The sequence below is a fragment of the Musa acuminata genome, chromosome BXJ2-8, assembly GCF_036884655.1.
Source record: "Musa acuminata AAA Group cultivar baxijiao chromosome BXJ2-8, Cavendish_Baxijiao_AAA, whole genome shotgun sequence".
Taxonomy (NCBI): domain Eukaryota; kingdom Viridiplantae; phylum Streptophyta; class Magnoliopsida; order Zingiberales; family Musaceae; genus Musa; species Musa acuminata.
Genome location: NC_088345.1, coordinates 30,489,118 through 30,506,459, shown reverse-complemented (window position 1 = coordinate 30,506,459; position 17,342 = coordinate 30,489,118).

Here is a 17,342-nt window from a genome sequence, read left to right as displayed (position 1 = left end):
AAAACCGCATTCCTCAACGGGAACCTGGAGGAGGAGGTGTATATGATGCAACCTGAGGGATTCGTGTCCAAGAACTGCCCAGATAAGGTGTGTAGGTTGCTTAGATCCATTTATGGACTAAAGCAAGCTTCCCGAAGTTGGAACATAAGATTTGATGAGGCAATCAGATCTTATGACTTCGTTAAGAACGAAGATGAGCCTTGTGTATACAGAAAGGTAAGTGGGAGCGCTATTAGCTTTTTGGTGTTATATGTGGATGACATCCTCATCATTGGGAATGACATAGGAATGCTATCCACAATAAAGGCTTGGTTATCTAGACACTTCTCCATGAAGGACTTAGGAGAAGCATCTTATATCTTGGGGATTAGAATCTATAGAGATAGATCCAAGAGGATGCTTGGCTTGTCCCAGTCCAGGTACATAAAAACCATTTTCAAAAGGTTTGGCATGGAAAATTCCAAAGGGCAAACATGAATATGATACCTTATGCCTCAGCAATAGGGTCTATCATGTATGTCATGCTATATACTAGGCCTGATATAGCGCATGCTTTGAGTGTCACGAGCAGGTATCAGGCGAATCCAGGCTTGGAGCACTGGAAAGCAGTAAAGTGTATCCTTAAGTACTTAAGAAGGACTAAGGATCTTTTACTAGTATATGGAGGTAATAGCCTTAAGGTTGAAGGCTACACTGACTCAAGTTTTCAGTCTGATGTCGATGATAGCAAGTCGAATTCAAGGTATGTGTACATCTTGAATGGAGGAGCAGTGTGCAGGAAGAGTTCCAAGCAAGATACCACTGCTGACTCGACCACAGAGGCGGAGTACATTGCTGCATCAGATGCAGCAAAGGAGGGAGTCTGGGTGAAGAAGTTCATCACAGATTTGGGAGTCGATACAGATAGGGACAAGTCGACTTCCTTATATTGCGACAACTATGGGGTGATTACTCAAATAAGGGAACCCGGGTCTTATCAGAAGTGTTCTGAGGAGGTTCCAGCTTATAAGAGAGATCGTAACCCGAGGAGATGTAGCAGTGGAAAGAGTTCCATCCGAAGATAACATTGCAGATCCACTAACAAAGCCATTGTCTCAGATTGTCTTTGAGCGTCACAGGGGTCTGATGGGGATCAGACACATAGGTGATTGGCTTTAGGTCAAGTGGGAGATTGCTAGTCATAAGTGCCCAGCAAGCCAATCACGTGAGTGATGGCACGTGTGACTTGATACAGAATCTTTTTGCTTATTATATTTTGGCGTATATCACTTTATAACTATTGCATAAATGCATATATATTGTGATGTCCTTGGATTTGTGCAATGGGAATCGGATCGTGATGAGATCACGATAATGAGATCGATTCACCTTTAAACACATATCCTAAATAATCCCGGTCATAGGTTACTCGAGAGGGACATCGTGATAACCGGATAGACTGGTGTGCTGTATACCCGTCCATATGATGGATTCAGCTGGTCTCATAGCTGCTCGTGTAGGGACACTAGGGATACAGTACAGGTGCTCATTGGAGAATGAGTTCACTGATTGATCCGCTTACGGAATGCTGGATGGTTGATGATGCCTTATTGTCAGACAACGATTCCGTAGTCCTAGTGGTGTATCTAGTTCTTAGACTTGAGACACCAAGGATGTCCTGTATGAGTGCTCCACTCTTTGATACCAGACTTATAGGTTTGGCTGTTCCCAGATCTAGTACAGCTGGTCATTGGGAGTGGTAGTCGACCTTACGAGGGCTATTGAGTGTCGATAGAGGATCATCCACTCTCGGTATCATGAGAGGAATATCCCATGTGTTCTTGCTCAGACAAATCCCTGGCCAGGGTCATTCGGGTTGAGAGAGAAAGAGTTCTCCGGGAGAATCCGATTAGAGCGAGACTCGAGTAGAAACCGTATGGGTCTGACAGCACCATGCTCGATATACGGTCTCTGGGATATTAGATGGATGAGGGACTATAGGTACATGGTAACTGAGGACAGACAGGTCCAATGGATTGGATTCCCCTGTATCGTCTGGGGACTACGGCGTAGTGGCCTAGTACTTCCGTAGTCGATGAGTCGAGTGAATTATTACAAAGATAATAATTCACTGAGTTAGAAGGAGTTCTGACAGGTATGACTCACGGCCAGCTCGATATTGGGCCTAGAGGGTCACACACATATGGTAGGCATTGCGATGAGTAGAGGTTCGGATATGAGATATCCGACGGAGCCCTTGTCTTATTGGATGCAGATCCAATACCCACTAGGGAAAGGACCCATTAGGGTTTTGACACGGGATCTCTATAAATAGGAGGGATTCACAGCCTCATAGGCTAGAGTCTTTGCTTGCCCTTCCTATTCTCCTCTCCCTCTCCACCTCAGAGTAGGCCTGGAGTTTTGAGGAGCGTCGTCGCAACCCTGCTGTGTGGATCACCGCTAGAGAGGAGGACGCTTGACCTCCTTCACCCTCTCCTAAGGATCTGCAAGGAAACAGGGATATACGATCTCCCTAGGTAACACAATCTCTATACGCAGTTTTGTGTTTTTGCGGATTTTGCGCACCAATCTTCGCACGACGATGAACATCTTTTTGGGAATCGGGGATTTTTGTTTTTCTTGTTCTTCCGCTGCGCATATGATGTCGCCCCCCCCAATGATTTCCCAACAATTCGACCACCACAAAGATATGCAAATTTGGTTGCATATGTTTTGTCTGTTGCAGAAGAAACAAGTGAAGTTGGTGAGCCTACTTCCTACTCAGATGCAATTTCTTGTGATAATTCCACTAAGTGGTTGATCGCGATGAATGAAGAAATTGAATCTCTCCATCGGAATAGAACTTGGGATCTTGTGAAGCCACCTTCGGATAAGAAAATTATTGGATGCAAATGGGATACCATTGCTGAGGGGAAAGTTCTTGTTCAAAAAATTCATACGAAGGACAATCCAGTTGATATGCTTACGAAGCCTCTTCTAGTTTACAAGTTCAAGCAGTGCTTGGACTTGGTTGGTGTTCATTATTGGTGATTGCCCGTTGGGACTTTTATGAAGAAGGTAGAGCAAGTTTTGTTGGGACATGTCAAGGTGGAGATTTGTTAGTTTGGCAAGTCCCATAGTCCCACATCGGGAAAATCATGCTTGTTATCTCCTATTGAAACTATAAATAAGGGTATGGGCTTTGAAGTCAGATGCACCACAAGAAAAACCTAATTGTTTGCATTAGGCTTTTCTTGTTTAGTATTTTCGGGTGTTTTATAGCTTAGGAACATCTTCCTAAGACATTTGTAATAGTCTCTTTTATAGTAGTGATTTGCTCCTCTTTCGTCCGTGGATGTAGGTCAAAGTTAATTGACCGAACCACGTAGATCTGGTGTTCTTGTCACTTCTTTTATTCTTTCGCTTTATTATCTTTGTTGGGTTGCCAAAATTACCCTTTGGTAAATTTTCTGGGGCTAGCTCTAACAGAACTGATCCCCCTCAACCTGAACCAGAACCAGAAACACTAATCTTTAGGGGTAATCAATCTCCTCTAACTAGTCCCTTTGAGGAATCACACCCAATTGAGCAAGCTCCTTCATCATCTATCGAAGACATAGGGATTCGGATGGATCGCTTTGAACAAAGATAAGATCGGCTCGAACATCGTCAAGATCAAATCCTATTTGAGCTGCAATAGATTCATCGACAATTTGACACTCTGTTTAGGCATTTTAATTTTCCACCACCTGAATGAGCAAATGTATAATGTAGACACAATTCCTTTTTATCATGTTGTAAAACTATGTTGTTGTAAACTCTTTATGCTACTCACCTTAATAATAATACCACTTACTTTGATATGTTTAAACTATTGGTATCTATGACTTAATGTATTATTTGGTAAGCACTTACGGAATTAGGAATGTTAATGTTGATTGAACTTCATTTTTGGATTTTCTTGATTCTATGATCAATCACTTAATGCTGAAAATCTTATGATATGAATTTTACATGACTATATGCTTCAATAACATGTTGGAAATTGTGTGTCTTGATTTCCATGATGATAAGCATCTTTTACCTTCATGATTGTGTTTGAAAAGCTATGGCAAAACTTTGTCCGAATGCATGAATTTGTTAAACTTCATTTTCGAACTTTCTTGATCCTAACAATGCATGATTTTGTATTTCTCTTCCGGATTAAATGTATTTCTTGAATGGAGCTTTCATTAGCGTATGTCATATCAAGTTTATTTCATATCAATGCTCCATGATTTTTTACATATAGAATTGATTAACAAATACATCTCTCATGGATTTACCTTGTAAAAAATGATTTTTAATCGAGAAATGGATTTGATGAAATGAATTCCTTCTTGATGAAGGAAGACTTTTTTTTTTAATGAACAATTGTAAGAATTTAATTTCACATGTATATCTTGATTCTTGTAAAAATGAAGCATGATTTAATCTCTTATCATTTTTAACTTCATTCAAAGTTAGTTCACAATGGCTTTTCTCCTTCATGCAAAACGTTAATGATAAATAAGGAAGAAGTAATTAAAGCTATCTCCTTAATGGACTTTTGAATGATACCATGTCATGATTGCTTGAAAAATAATTTGTATGAATGGTATCTTATGGTTGAAAAATAACATGAATCTTTACCACACTTATTACTATGCTTGAAATACGCTTGAATCGTTCTCCTTTTCGTTGATGACAAAGGGGGAGAAATATGTGGTAAATTGATGATAGAATGAATTGCTATGATTGCCATATTTGCATTAATGATAAGATATATAGAGCTTACATTATAATTTTACAATGTTGATATCTTGTCATATGATGAATTGTTATGATTGTCATTTTTGTATCATGTTAAGATATCTAGAGCTTACATTGTAATCTTACAAATTGATATCTTGCCATGTGATGAATTGCTACGATTGCTATCTTTCAGATATGAAATATAAGACTTGAAAATGGATGTCAAGCCTAATGATAAGACCCTAAAGTCTTATCGTAAAAAAGAAGAGAAAGGGATGATCACTTCGAGGGGATCGGCCTCCTTGATCGCTTCAAGGGGATCGGCCTCCTAGGGTTTATAAAAGACAGAATAGTATTTTTCATAGATAACTGAAAAGAAGTAGTTACATCCCTATTTATAGAGTTCCACCCAGAGTCCATCAGGACTTGAACTCTAATAATAAATAAATATTAAATAAACCTCTACTTGACTCTAACTGAACCAAACCGACTCAATAGACAACTGGACTAAACAGACTTAATAAACATTATTCAAAAGCTCAGAAAAAGGGTCCTAATAGTTCCTCTCTCTTCAAATCAGCCTTGTCCTCAAGGCTGAGCAGCATCAATCTCGGGGAGCTTCTCTTTCAGCACTTTAGCCATAGATTATCTGCAACGTATCATAACCCGTTGATCAAGTAAGTATGGTCTCCACTTTTTGATAGTATAAGCAACAGGTCGGTCTTTCAGTGTAGTAATCATTGCATGAAACTTCTGGCCCTGTATAATCAATTTTATCTTTGAACCTTTGCTATCACAAGTGAACATCCGTCCATCAACGATCTTTACTTCGAATCTGTCATAGTCTTCAATGTGGTGGGTCAATCGGTCAATAGTCTCATGGTCCATAAAATTATTAGTGCTACCAATATTAATCAAAACTATAATAGGCTGATGCTCTAGAGTTCCACCAACTTTCATAATTTGCGGGTTAGAGTAGTCGGCTAATGTATGCATTGTATGTATGGTAGGTTCAATGTCTTCATTAGAATTTATACCTTCATGATCGGAGTCCACATTCTTAGCTTTCGGCTCCTCTCCAATTGGTTCAATCATCAGAAGTTGCCCTTGTTTACATCGGTGCTCCATACTCCAATTTTCATCATAGTACAAACCCCTTGCTGATCTTTCCTTGCTAATTTTTTTCTCATGTAGATTTGCAAATGATATCGCAGCTATCATAGTGCGGGGTTAATGAGCCTTAACTTCACACCGGATCTCTGGAATAAGCCCTTCAATAAATGTATCCAGAAGTTGTAACAATCTCTAACTTGATTTGATAATTTTTCAAACCTACTCTGATATTCTAATACTGTAGAAGTCTAACGAATTTTGGCAAGCTGGCAATCAACATTCTCATATTTGGATGGGCCAAAGCGAACAAGAAGTCCTCTTTTGAACTACTCCCAAAAAGGAACACCGTAGAAAGTTTCATACCAATCGTACCACTGGATTGTATTTCCATTGAGCTGGATTAAGGCCACTTCTACCTTGGATTCTTTTGGGGTTCTATGAAAACAGAAAAAATTTTCTGCCCTAGAGATCCAACTGGTCGGATCTCCATATTTCCATCTCGGAAATTCCACCTTCATATGTGAGTAGTTTGTGTCACGATCTTGGGACCCTTTTCCTGTATTATTTTATCTATGCAATGTAGAACTTAAGCCCCTATCTTGTTGAAATTTGCTGAGCCTCTCTAGTAAGCTCTTTTTGAAATCATTAAGTGTTTCTTACAGTCAGTTCTCAATTCTGTTTCCCATGCTTCTATTTGTGCTTTCACTGAGTTATCGATGGCCATTGCGTAAGATTACAAATCTGGGTTCTCAACTCCTTTTTTTTTATGTCAAGACTAGGGCATAAATCACTGCCCTACTCAGTGCTATTGTTGTGATGCAATCGATGGTAGCACTATTGGAATGAAGGGTTGCTGCGAGGATGTAGCTACGGTCACCGCGTGGAAGGCAGCGATGCTTGTTGCGGTCGCTGCGTGGAGGGATCGCTGCTGCTAAGGGCTTAGAGGCAGCGATGGTGGTGCAGCTATGGTAGCACCAGCAAGGGCTCGCCGCTGCGGTGGCTGTGACAGAGGAAGAGTTGCTGCCCTGTGTTTCTGTCACTATGCGAGATGAGAGCGCCGAGGCTGAAAGGCGATGGTTGCGACTGTTGTGACAGTGACCCAAGGAAACAATTGCTGAGTAGCCGGGTTGAGGCTACGGTGATGGCAACCGACAACTGCAGCAGCGGAGGCAGAACAAGAGGGAGGTGGCGTTAGAGTGGCCGAGGTTGAGAAGAGGAATCGGTGCGTGTGTTGCCGAGGTTGAAGTGGCCGCACAAGAGCTTGCTGCGTGTGCTGTTGGAGGGCGGCTGCGGTGGCATTGTCGAGGTTGAGGCTGTAGTGGAAAATAGGAATCGACGGTGGCAGGCTGGGCGGCGAGTGATGACATCGCAGGCTGGGCAACAGCGGCGAGCAGCGTCGTCGCTGGCTGGGCAGCAGCGACGACGGTGGTGGCAACCGACGTTCGCAGCAGCAAGAGGATTGCCCTGTTTCGGTCACCAAGGGGGCAGACCAAGGGGGAGTGGCGGCGGTCGTTCTCGCCTGAGCCAGGGGGAGCGGCGACTAGGAGGCGAGCGGTGGTCGCCGCACGGTGGCTGGCAGCGGTGGTGGGTCGGGTGGAAGGCGATGGCGCTCGAGGCGTGACTGCGATCGACGAGGGGCTGCGGCAACCGGCGGTTGCGGCTGCGGTGCTGGCGGTCCTTCTCGCTTGAGCGAGATGGGGAGCGAGGAGGAGAGGTCGCTGGCTGGCTGGGAAAAGTGGTGGTGACGCGGCAGGGAACAAGGGCAATCCATGAGTTGCCCTATTTCGGTCGCCAAGAGGAGGGCGACAATCGGCGGCTGCGGCTGTGACCCAAGGGAAGGCGGGCGGTGGTGGAGAGGCAATGGTGGTGGCGCGGTTGGGAGCAACGTCACCAACGATCGACGAGGAGGAGAGGTCGAGCGGCTATGCTGCGACGTAAGGGGAGGCGGGCGACAGGCGGCGGTGGAGAAGGAGGCAGCGGTGGTGGCTTGTGTGGGAGGCGACGGGCGGCAGTGGCTTCTGGCCGGGAAGCGAGGCGATGGTGGGCACTGGCCGGAGAGCAGCAGCGGCGGGTGGGTTGGCCAGAAGCAGGGGATGTAGGGGTGGCTGCAGCTTCTTCTTCCTCTCTTATTTCTTCTTTTTTTTTTTTCTTTCTTTTTTTTTTGAACGAGATGGGGCAGCTAGGAGGTCAAGCGGTGGTCGAAGGTCGTTGGCCGGGGAGAAGCAGCGACGGTGGTCGAGCGGCCGGGGAAACAGCGGCAGCGATGAAGAAAGAGTTGCCTTGTAGTGGTGGTGGGGAAGAAGGGAAGCAAGGCTACGGTGGGCTGCGCCAAGGATCGTTGCTCTGATACCAATTGGTAAGACCCTAAAGTCTTATCGTCGCTCTGATACCAAATGATAAGACCCTAAAGTCTTATCATGGAAGAAAGGGGAGAAATGAGGATGCTTTGATACCAAATGATAAGACCCTAAAGTCTTATCGTAAAAAAGAAGAAGAAAGGGATGACCACTTCGAGGGGATCGGCCTCCTAGGGTTTATAAAAGACAGAATAGTATTTTTCATAGATAACTAAAAAGAAGTAATTACATCCCTATTTATAGAGTTCCACCCAGAGTTCATCAGGACTTGAACTCTAATAATAAATAAATATTAAATAAACCTCTACTTGATTCTAACTGAATCAAACTGACTCAATAAACAACTAGACTAAACAGACTCAATAAACATTATTCAAAAGCTCAAAAAAAGGGTCGTAACACCTTGATATCATTTTCAAAAAGATACATCATGATAGGAATCATGATGGGGGTATTGATAAGTTTAAATGAACTTAACTTATCAATATGTCTCTTGAATTCAAAGGCTTTGAATTCAAGAATGACTTGTCTCAAGTATGACATATAGATAGGGGGAGTTAAGTTAGGATTGGGAGGTGATCACATTAACTTAATATGGGGCTAACTGAGCCCTTAGTAGACCCAAATTGGGTCGAATGGATCAGCCCATTCAGACTCAGAATTCCTGGCCGGTGGTGGCACTGCCCAGGAGACTTGGTCTCCCAGGAGTTCTGGGCGGTAGTACCGCCCCATCAGGCGATGGTACCGCCGGTAGTTATTATTGCCAGTAGTGGTACTGCCCTTGTCAAGCGGTGGTACTACCTGAGCTCGGTCTCCGAGTAATGTCAGGTGGAAGTACTACCTAATCTGAGCGGTAGTACTACTCAGTGACAGATGACAGGTGGTATTACTGCCCAGTTATGACGGTGGTACCGCCAGGACCCTGAAAATCTAGGAATGGACACTTTTGAGCTCCAAATTCAAACTAATTGAGGCTTATATAAACCCCACCCTTTCCTGCATGAAAGGAAACCAAAAAGCTTGCTTTTATTCTGAGTATTTGAGAGCTTAAAAGTGTTGTAAAAGGCTAGAGTTCCTCTCCCTCTTTTCTTTCTAAGTCTTGATCATTCTAGAGAGGAGTGAAAACTTATAAGAGTTGTCTCCTAAGCCCATCAAAATGAGAAAAACTATAAAAGGGTGGTTGACCTTCACCTATTGAAGGAAGGCATCTAGTGGACGCCGGTGAACTCGTTGGAGGAGGAAGCCAAAAGTGGATATAGGTCAAGATTGACCGAACCACTCTAAATCTTGGTTTGCATTTATATTCTGCTCTTTATCTTAATTGTAAACTACCTTTGTTGCTTTACATTAACTATACTTATGTTTGCTCTCAAGTTAAAGATCTTTCCGAAACGGTTTTCGTACGAAGTCTTTTTGAACCGACGAAAGTTTTCCACAGCACTAATTCACACCCCCCCCCCCTCTCTTAGCGCTCTTGATCCTAATAATAAGGATGCTTTTTACCTATGTTAGTAGTAATAATTTTAAATTATTTTAAATAGATGTTAAAAGTGTTTTTCTTAATGGCTTTATTTCCGAAGAAGTTTATGTTGAACAACCTCTCAGATTTGAGAATGATGATTTCCCTAATCATATGTTTAAATTAACTAAAGCTCTCTATGGATTGAAACAAGCCCCAAAGGCTTGGTATGAGAGACTTAGCTCATTTCTAATTCATAATAATTTCTATAAAGGCAAGGTTGATACTACATTGTTTATCAAAAATTTTGAAAATAATTTTCTTATTATTCAAATTTATGTTGATGATTTTATTTTTAATTTCACGAATTAATCTCTTTGTGAATCATTTGCTAAAAGTATGAGTCTTGAATTTGAAATTAGTTTGATAGGGAATTAACTTTCTTTTTAGGCTTACAAATCAAACAAGTAAGTAGTGACATTTTTCTTAGTCAAACAAAATATACTTTAGATTTGCTAAAAAGGTTTAATATGGATAGCTCAAAGGCTATCAATACTCCCATGAGTACCTCCACTACGTTAGACATTGATAAAAGTGGAGAAAACTTTGATCAAAAAGCTTATAGGGGTATGATAGGAAGTTTACTATACCTCACCGCAACTAGACCGAATATCATGTTTAGTGTAAGTCTTTGTACTAGGTTTCAATCTAATCCTAAGATATCTCTATTAGGATCGAGAGCAATAAGAGGGGGGGGTGAATTAGTGCAGCGGAAAACTTTCTGCGATTAAAACCGAAAGCTGCGTTTGAACGATAAGGACAACTCTGTATGAGAGTTGATACTAAGTAAGGTTACAGTCAATCTATGCAGGCAGTTTGCAGCAATGATGAAAACCAGAATATCGGTGCAAACTGAAATCCGACGTTCGTACGAAGAAACAGATTTACCTCTAAGTGTCGATTCGTAAATCACTTGTTTAGATAAAACGCAGTTTAAGCATATGTATAAAGACAATGTGCTGCTATTATACAGCTCAAAAAGTAATCTGCAAAAAGCAGATTTACGTCTAAACGCAGATTTATGTCTAAACGCAGATTTACGTCTGAACTTTGAAACTCGTTTGTAAAATCACAGAAGGCAGTATGCAGTTGAAATCAAGACGTAAACATAAACTGAAATCAGATGATTGTACGAGGAAAGCCGATTTACGTCCAAATGTAGTTTTACGTCTAAATGCAGATTTTCATCTAAAACTTGAAACTCGTTCGTAAAATTGCAGAGGGCAGTAAGCTATTGAGAAGTTTGCAGTGAAGGTAAAATACTCAAAGGAAATGCAAACCGAGATTTAGAGTGGTTCGGTCAATCTTGACCTACTCCACTTTTGGCTTCCTCCACCGACGAGGTCACCGACGTCAACTAGAAGCCTTCCTTCAATAGGCGAAGGCCAACCACCCTCTTACAGATTCACTCCTTTTTACGGGCTTAGGAGACAACCCTTACAGAAGTTTTCTCTCCTCTCTTTACAATTCAAACTTGAAGAATAGAAGGAGGAGAACTAATAGTTTTGAGCTCTAAGAAACACAGAAAGACAACAAGATTTCGAGTGTCTGTGCTGTGCTTTCAGTGCTGAATGGGTGGGGTATTTATAGGCCCCAACCCAGTTCAAATTTCGAGCTCAAATCTGTCAATTCCCGGAATTCCGGGATCAGGCGGTTGCACCTCCTGACTGGGGCGGTTGCACCGCTTGGCAGAGCTCGAAGACTGAGCCTTTGGGCGGTGCCACCTCTGTCAGGGGCGGTTGCACCTCTCTGCCAGAGCTCGAAGACTGAGCTCAGGCGGTTGCACCTCCTGACTAGGGCGGTTGCACCGCTTGGCAGAGCTCGAAACTTGAGCTCAAGCGATGCCACCTCTTGTCAGGAGAGGTTGCACCGCCCAGTCTCGCTCAGAGACTGAGCCCAGGCGGTTGCACCTTCTGGCTGGAGCGGTTGCACCGCCTAGCCTCGCTGGGAGACTTAGCCTAGGCGGTGCTACCTCCTGGCCTGGGCGGTTGCACCTCTTGGCACTATTTCAGATCATTGGTTGGGCTCCAAACTTGGCCCAAACCAGTCCGAATTCGGGCCCAATTGGCCCCTAACCGGGTTATAAGATTAACACCTAATCCTAACCCTAATTAACGTGCTAACTACGAATTTAAAGACATTTCTTAAGCTATTACAAAGTCCGCAAGTCAAGACTTCTTCCGGCGAGCTTCCGGTGAACTTCCGGCGGTCTTCCGATAAACTCTCGGAAACCATTCTGTGGACTCCCGGCAAGCTCCTAGACTTCACGATTTGATCTTGGCGAGTTCCGACGAGCTTCTTTGGCAAGCTTCTGGACTTCTCGGATTTGTTCCCGCAAAACCTCCGACGACCGTCCGAACTTCCGTCGAACTCTCGAACTCCCAACGTGATCATAGTCTTGACTCCAGCGCAACTCCAGCTACATGTCTTACTTTCATCGTAGTTAATCCTGCACACTCAAAACAAAAACTTCGATCGAGACAATTAATCCTAAGCAATTAACCAAGTTGTCCGGCATGTCATTGATCCCTCGACGCTTCGTCCGATTCTTCGGCGCATCGTCCTTTCCTGCAGCCTATTGCCCAATCGACCAGTTGACTCCGCAACTCCGATATCCTTGGCACAATACCCGCTCTTCTTGGCCCGATGCCCGAGTCCACAGCCCGAAGCCTTCTGTCGATACGTCGACCGATCCACCGTCCCGACGTCCAATCTTCTGACATGTTCCACCGACACAACATGATGTTCTTGCTTTAATTGTCTCATCCTGATCGAAGCACCCTGCGTCACTCAAGACGCAGATTAAATCATAAACATATATCAAGTAGTTTCATCATCAAAATACGAGATTCAACAATCTCCCCCTTTTTGATGATGACAACTACTTGATGACGGAGTTAAACTTAACTTCCGGAGTTTAAACAAACTCCCCCTATCAATATGCCATATTGATAGAAACACTTGGATTCAAAAATCCAAGCAACATGTCATCATAAACTTATGCATAACATGTCATGTCATCAACTACTTCTCCCCCTTTGTCATCAACAAAAAGGAGAAGTACCACAATCAAGTGTTTGTGATATAAGTTTAACTCATTGCATGAAAAACGTAATATCAAGTTTTATCATCATGCAGTTTTGAAGCCAGAAAATTTAGCAAATGTTACATCATGCTTAGAACATTCAAGCTATCATGTTTTAGATATGCAAGTTTTACTGCATACAAGATAGCACATGCAAGCTAGCAATGTTACAACATTTTAGAACTTGCAAGCTAGCAGTTTAGAGATATTCAAAAAGGCAACTCTTGCTTCTTGAAATATGCAAGTTGCAAGCTAGCAAATTTTTGCTTCCTTTGCAGTGTTAACTTTTGATATCGTAACGCAACTATTTCAAGTGTTTATCAATTGTAGCATTTCATCATATGGCATGATATCGACATGTAAAGTTGTGAAGCGAGATTTTGATATCATTTCATGATGTACACATTTCGAATATTTTAGCAAGTGTAGCATTGCATCACATGGTAAGATATCAGCTCGTACGATGTAAATTTTTGTTTGATATCTTGATACAAGGCATATAGCAATGATAGCAATCATTTATTATTTGGTGATGTAAGTATGGCCTAATCATAGCATCAGTGATAGCAACCATATCAACATTAGTGATAGCAAACATATCAACATCAGTAATAGCAACCATATCATCATTAGTGATAGCAAACATATCAGCATCAGTGATAGCAACCATTAGTGATAGTAAACATATCAATTCATATATTTCTCCCCCTTTGTCATCAACAACAAGGAGAACGATATAAGCAAATTTTAAATATAAGTGTGATGCCATAAGTTGGTTCATGTCATTTTCCAACAGTGAGTGATAGGATACCAGTAATGCAAACATCTCGAGGAAAACATGACATGGAGATAGCTTTTATTGCTTCTTCCTTTTTATTTGTTATCTTTTTACATGAAGGAGGAAAGCCATATGTGAAGTTCAAATCGATAAGATATTAAAGCACACTTCATTTTTGCAAGGATTAAGATATGTAAGTGAGTCAAATCCTTGTATGTAAAAATATCTTCCTTTTATAAGAGGGAATCATCAAATATGTTTTTCGAAAAATATTTTTCACATGATAAGTACATTTGCTAGATGATTCCATATGTCAAAAATTAATGATGTGAATTAAACTTGATATGACATATGCTTGTTAAATTCGGAAGAGGATAATGTATCAAGAAAATCCAATTGTTAGGATCAGGAAAATCCGAAAATGAAATTTGACACTTTCATACATTCGGACAGAGTTTTACTAGAGATATTCAATTACAATCATGAAGGTAAAACATGCTTATTATCATAAAAAATTTGTATTTAAGCACATAATTTCCAACATGTAATCATGGCAAGTAATTGTGTAAAATCATTATGGCAATCAGGTGATTTGATCATTCAATCAAAAAAGTTCGAAAAATATTTTTAACACGTTTAATCATTCGGACATACTTTTGCCATAGTTTTTAAAATATAATCATGAAGATAAGGCATGCTCATCATCATGGTAGTCTGATAGCAAGTTTACCATATAAAGGCTAACAAAAAATTTCTACATTTTAAGGCCCGCAAGCTAGCAATTTTGAGATGTTCAAGAAAGCAACTCTTGCTTCTTGAAATATAAGTTTTGCTAGATGTGCAAGTTAACTTTTTGCTTTTTGAGATAGGCAAGATAGCATTCCTTGGTGATGTTCAATATAGCTAAGTTCTACATGATGCAAGCTAGTGAATTTTATAACATTTTAGAACATTCATAATCACCAAAGCATCATTATATTTTCAAATTAAAACATGCACATTTTCAGAACATATAAACTCATTATTATATGCATGATTCCAATTCATCGTTCATATTATTTCAATCATTGTTTCACTCATCACTATAGCTTACCATGCATAATATGTAAAACCATCTAACATGATATAAACATTTATTTATTTAATTTTTTAAGCATTTATGATACACATCATACATTAAAAAGCATATGCATCATTCCAAATCATAACTATTTCAAATTATCATGGTATTAATTTGTCACATTGCATCCAACCATGCATGATCGAAACTTCTCATTTGCATACATCAAAATAAATTGATGAATATCTCATACATTCATATCATCACTTGAGGAGTATTGAAAAGGAATAATTGGGTGATGAGATAAATATTTCATGAGTACAAAGAATTGCATAAAAATCATATCATGAATACAAGGAATACAAGTCACAATCATTCAAGAGAAAAATCATCATTCATTTTCAATTCATTCAATTTGATAAATCAAGATCATGATTTTGATTAAACTTATTTCAATTTTAAATTATCAAAATCATTTTTATGGCTCACAAAATTTATAACATAAATAGATTCATGATTTCATTTACTCAAAATCGAGAAATAACAATGGAAATTAACATGATACACATTATTACTTCTCAAACACATATAGCATGATTTCATAATGTATTTTTAATCAAAATCATTTTGTTTATCATAAACAAGTAATTTTCATCATTATTTTCAAAATTACTAGAATGATAAGCATGATTCCTAATTTTTTCTATTTTCATTATAAAATTATTAAACATGCAATTTTTAAGAAAAAAAAAGAAAAATGCATTATGAAAAGCATTATGTAATTTTAAAGTAAATTAAAGGCATTTTGATTACCTCAGCGTCAAAAGGCGTAAAGGCGTAGTTTGCCACCTCGCCTTTTTTTATTTTCTCCTCGTCTTTGGAGGAGCTCGATTCATCCCAATTTTTGTTCTTCTTCTTGCGTTCAAAGCAAGTAGTTCCGTTCTTTTTACTTTTTAATTTTTGTTTCATTCGTAGTTTAAGTTCACCATCACTTGAGCTTATGCTCGAGTGGTCTTCAAATGTTCTATGTCCCAAATCCTTCCTGTTCTTTGGAAGGTGGTTCTCAAGTTCTTCACGTGCATTGCACGTCATTTCATATGTGATCAATGAACCAATTAGTTCTTCAAGTGGAAATTGGTTCAAGTTTTTCGATTCTTGAATAGCAGTTACTTTTGAATCCCAAGTTTTAGAAAGTGAGCGCAAAACTTTATTAACGAGTTCAAAATCCGAAAAGCTTTTACCAAGTGATTTTAAACCATTGACGACATCCGTAAAACGGGTGTACATGTCAACAACGGTTTCGCTTGGTTTCATATGAAAAAGCTTGAAATCATGTAGTAAAATATTAACTTTCGAGTCTTTGACTCTACTAGTTCCCTCGTGCGTGATTTCAAGAGTGCGCCAAATAGCGAAAGCCATTTCGCACAAAGAAACCCGATTGAACTCATTTTTGTCCAAAGCGTAAAATAAGGCATTCATAGCCTTTGCGTTTAAAGAAAAATACTTCTTCTCTAAATCCGACCATTCGTTCATCGGTTTAGAGGGAAGTTGAAAATCGTTTTCAACGATATTCCATAAATCCGGATTTAGAGAAATCAAGAAAACTCTCATTCGAGTTTTCCAATAAGTGTAGTCCAATCCGTTAAAGAACGGTGGACGAAAGACCGAAAAGCCCTCTTGAAGAGCCATTTCTCTCGGGTGTAAATCCGAAATGAGAAATACCCCGCTCTGATACCAATTGTTAGGATCGAGAGCACTAAGAGGGGGGGGGGGGGGGGTGAATTAGTGCAGCGGAAAACTTTCTGCGATTAAAACCGAAAGCTGCGTTTGAACGATAAGGACAACTCTGTATGAGAGTTGATACTAAGCAAGGTTACAGTCAATCTATGCAGGCAGTTTGCAGCAATGATGAAAACCAGAATATCGGCACAAACTGAAATCCGACATTCGTACGAAGAAACAGATTTACGTCTAATTGCCGATTCGTAAATCACTTGTTTAGATAAAACGCAGTTTAAGCAGAAGTATAAAGATAGTGTGCTGCTATTGTACAGCTCAAAAAGTAATCTGCAAAAAGCAGATTTACGTCTAAACGCAGATTTACGTCTAAACGCAGATTTACGTCTGAACTTTGAAACTCGTTTCTAAAATCACAGAAGGCAGTATGCAGTTGAAATCAAGACATAAACATAAACTGAAATCTGATGATTGGACGAGGAAAGTCGATTTACGTCTAAATGCAGTTTTACGTCTAAATGCAGATTTTTGTCTAAAACTTGAAACTCGTTCGTAAAATTGCAGAGGGCAGTAAGCTATTGAGAAGTTTGCAGTGAAGGTAAAATCTTGACCTGTCCATCTTGACCTACTCCACTTTTGGCTTCCGACCTACTCCACTTTTGGCTTCCTCCACCGATGAGGTCACCGACGTCAACTAGAAGCCTTTCTTCAATAGGCGAAGGCCAACCACCCTCTTACAAATTCACTCCTTTTTACGGGCTTAGGAGACAACCCTTACAGAAGTTTTCTCTCCTCTCTTTACAATTCAAACTTGAAGAATATAAGGAGGAGAACTAGCAGTTTTGAGCTCTAAGAAACACAGAAAGACAGCAAGATTTCGAGTGTATGTGTTGTGCTTTCAGTGCTGAATGGGTGGGGTATTTATAGGCCCCAACCCAGTT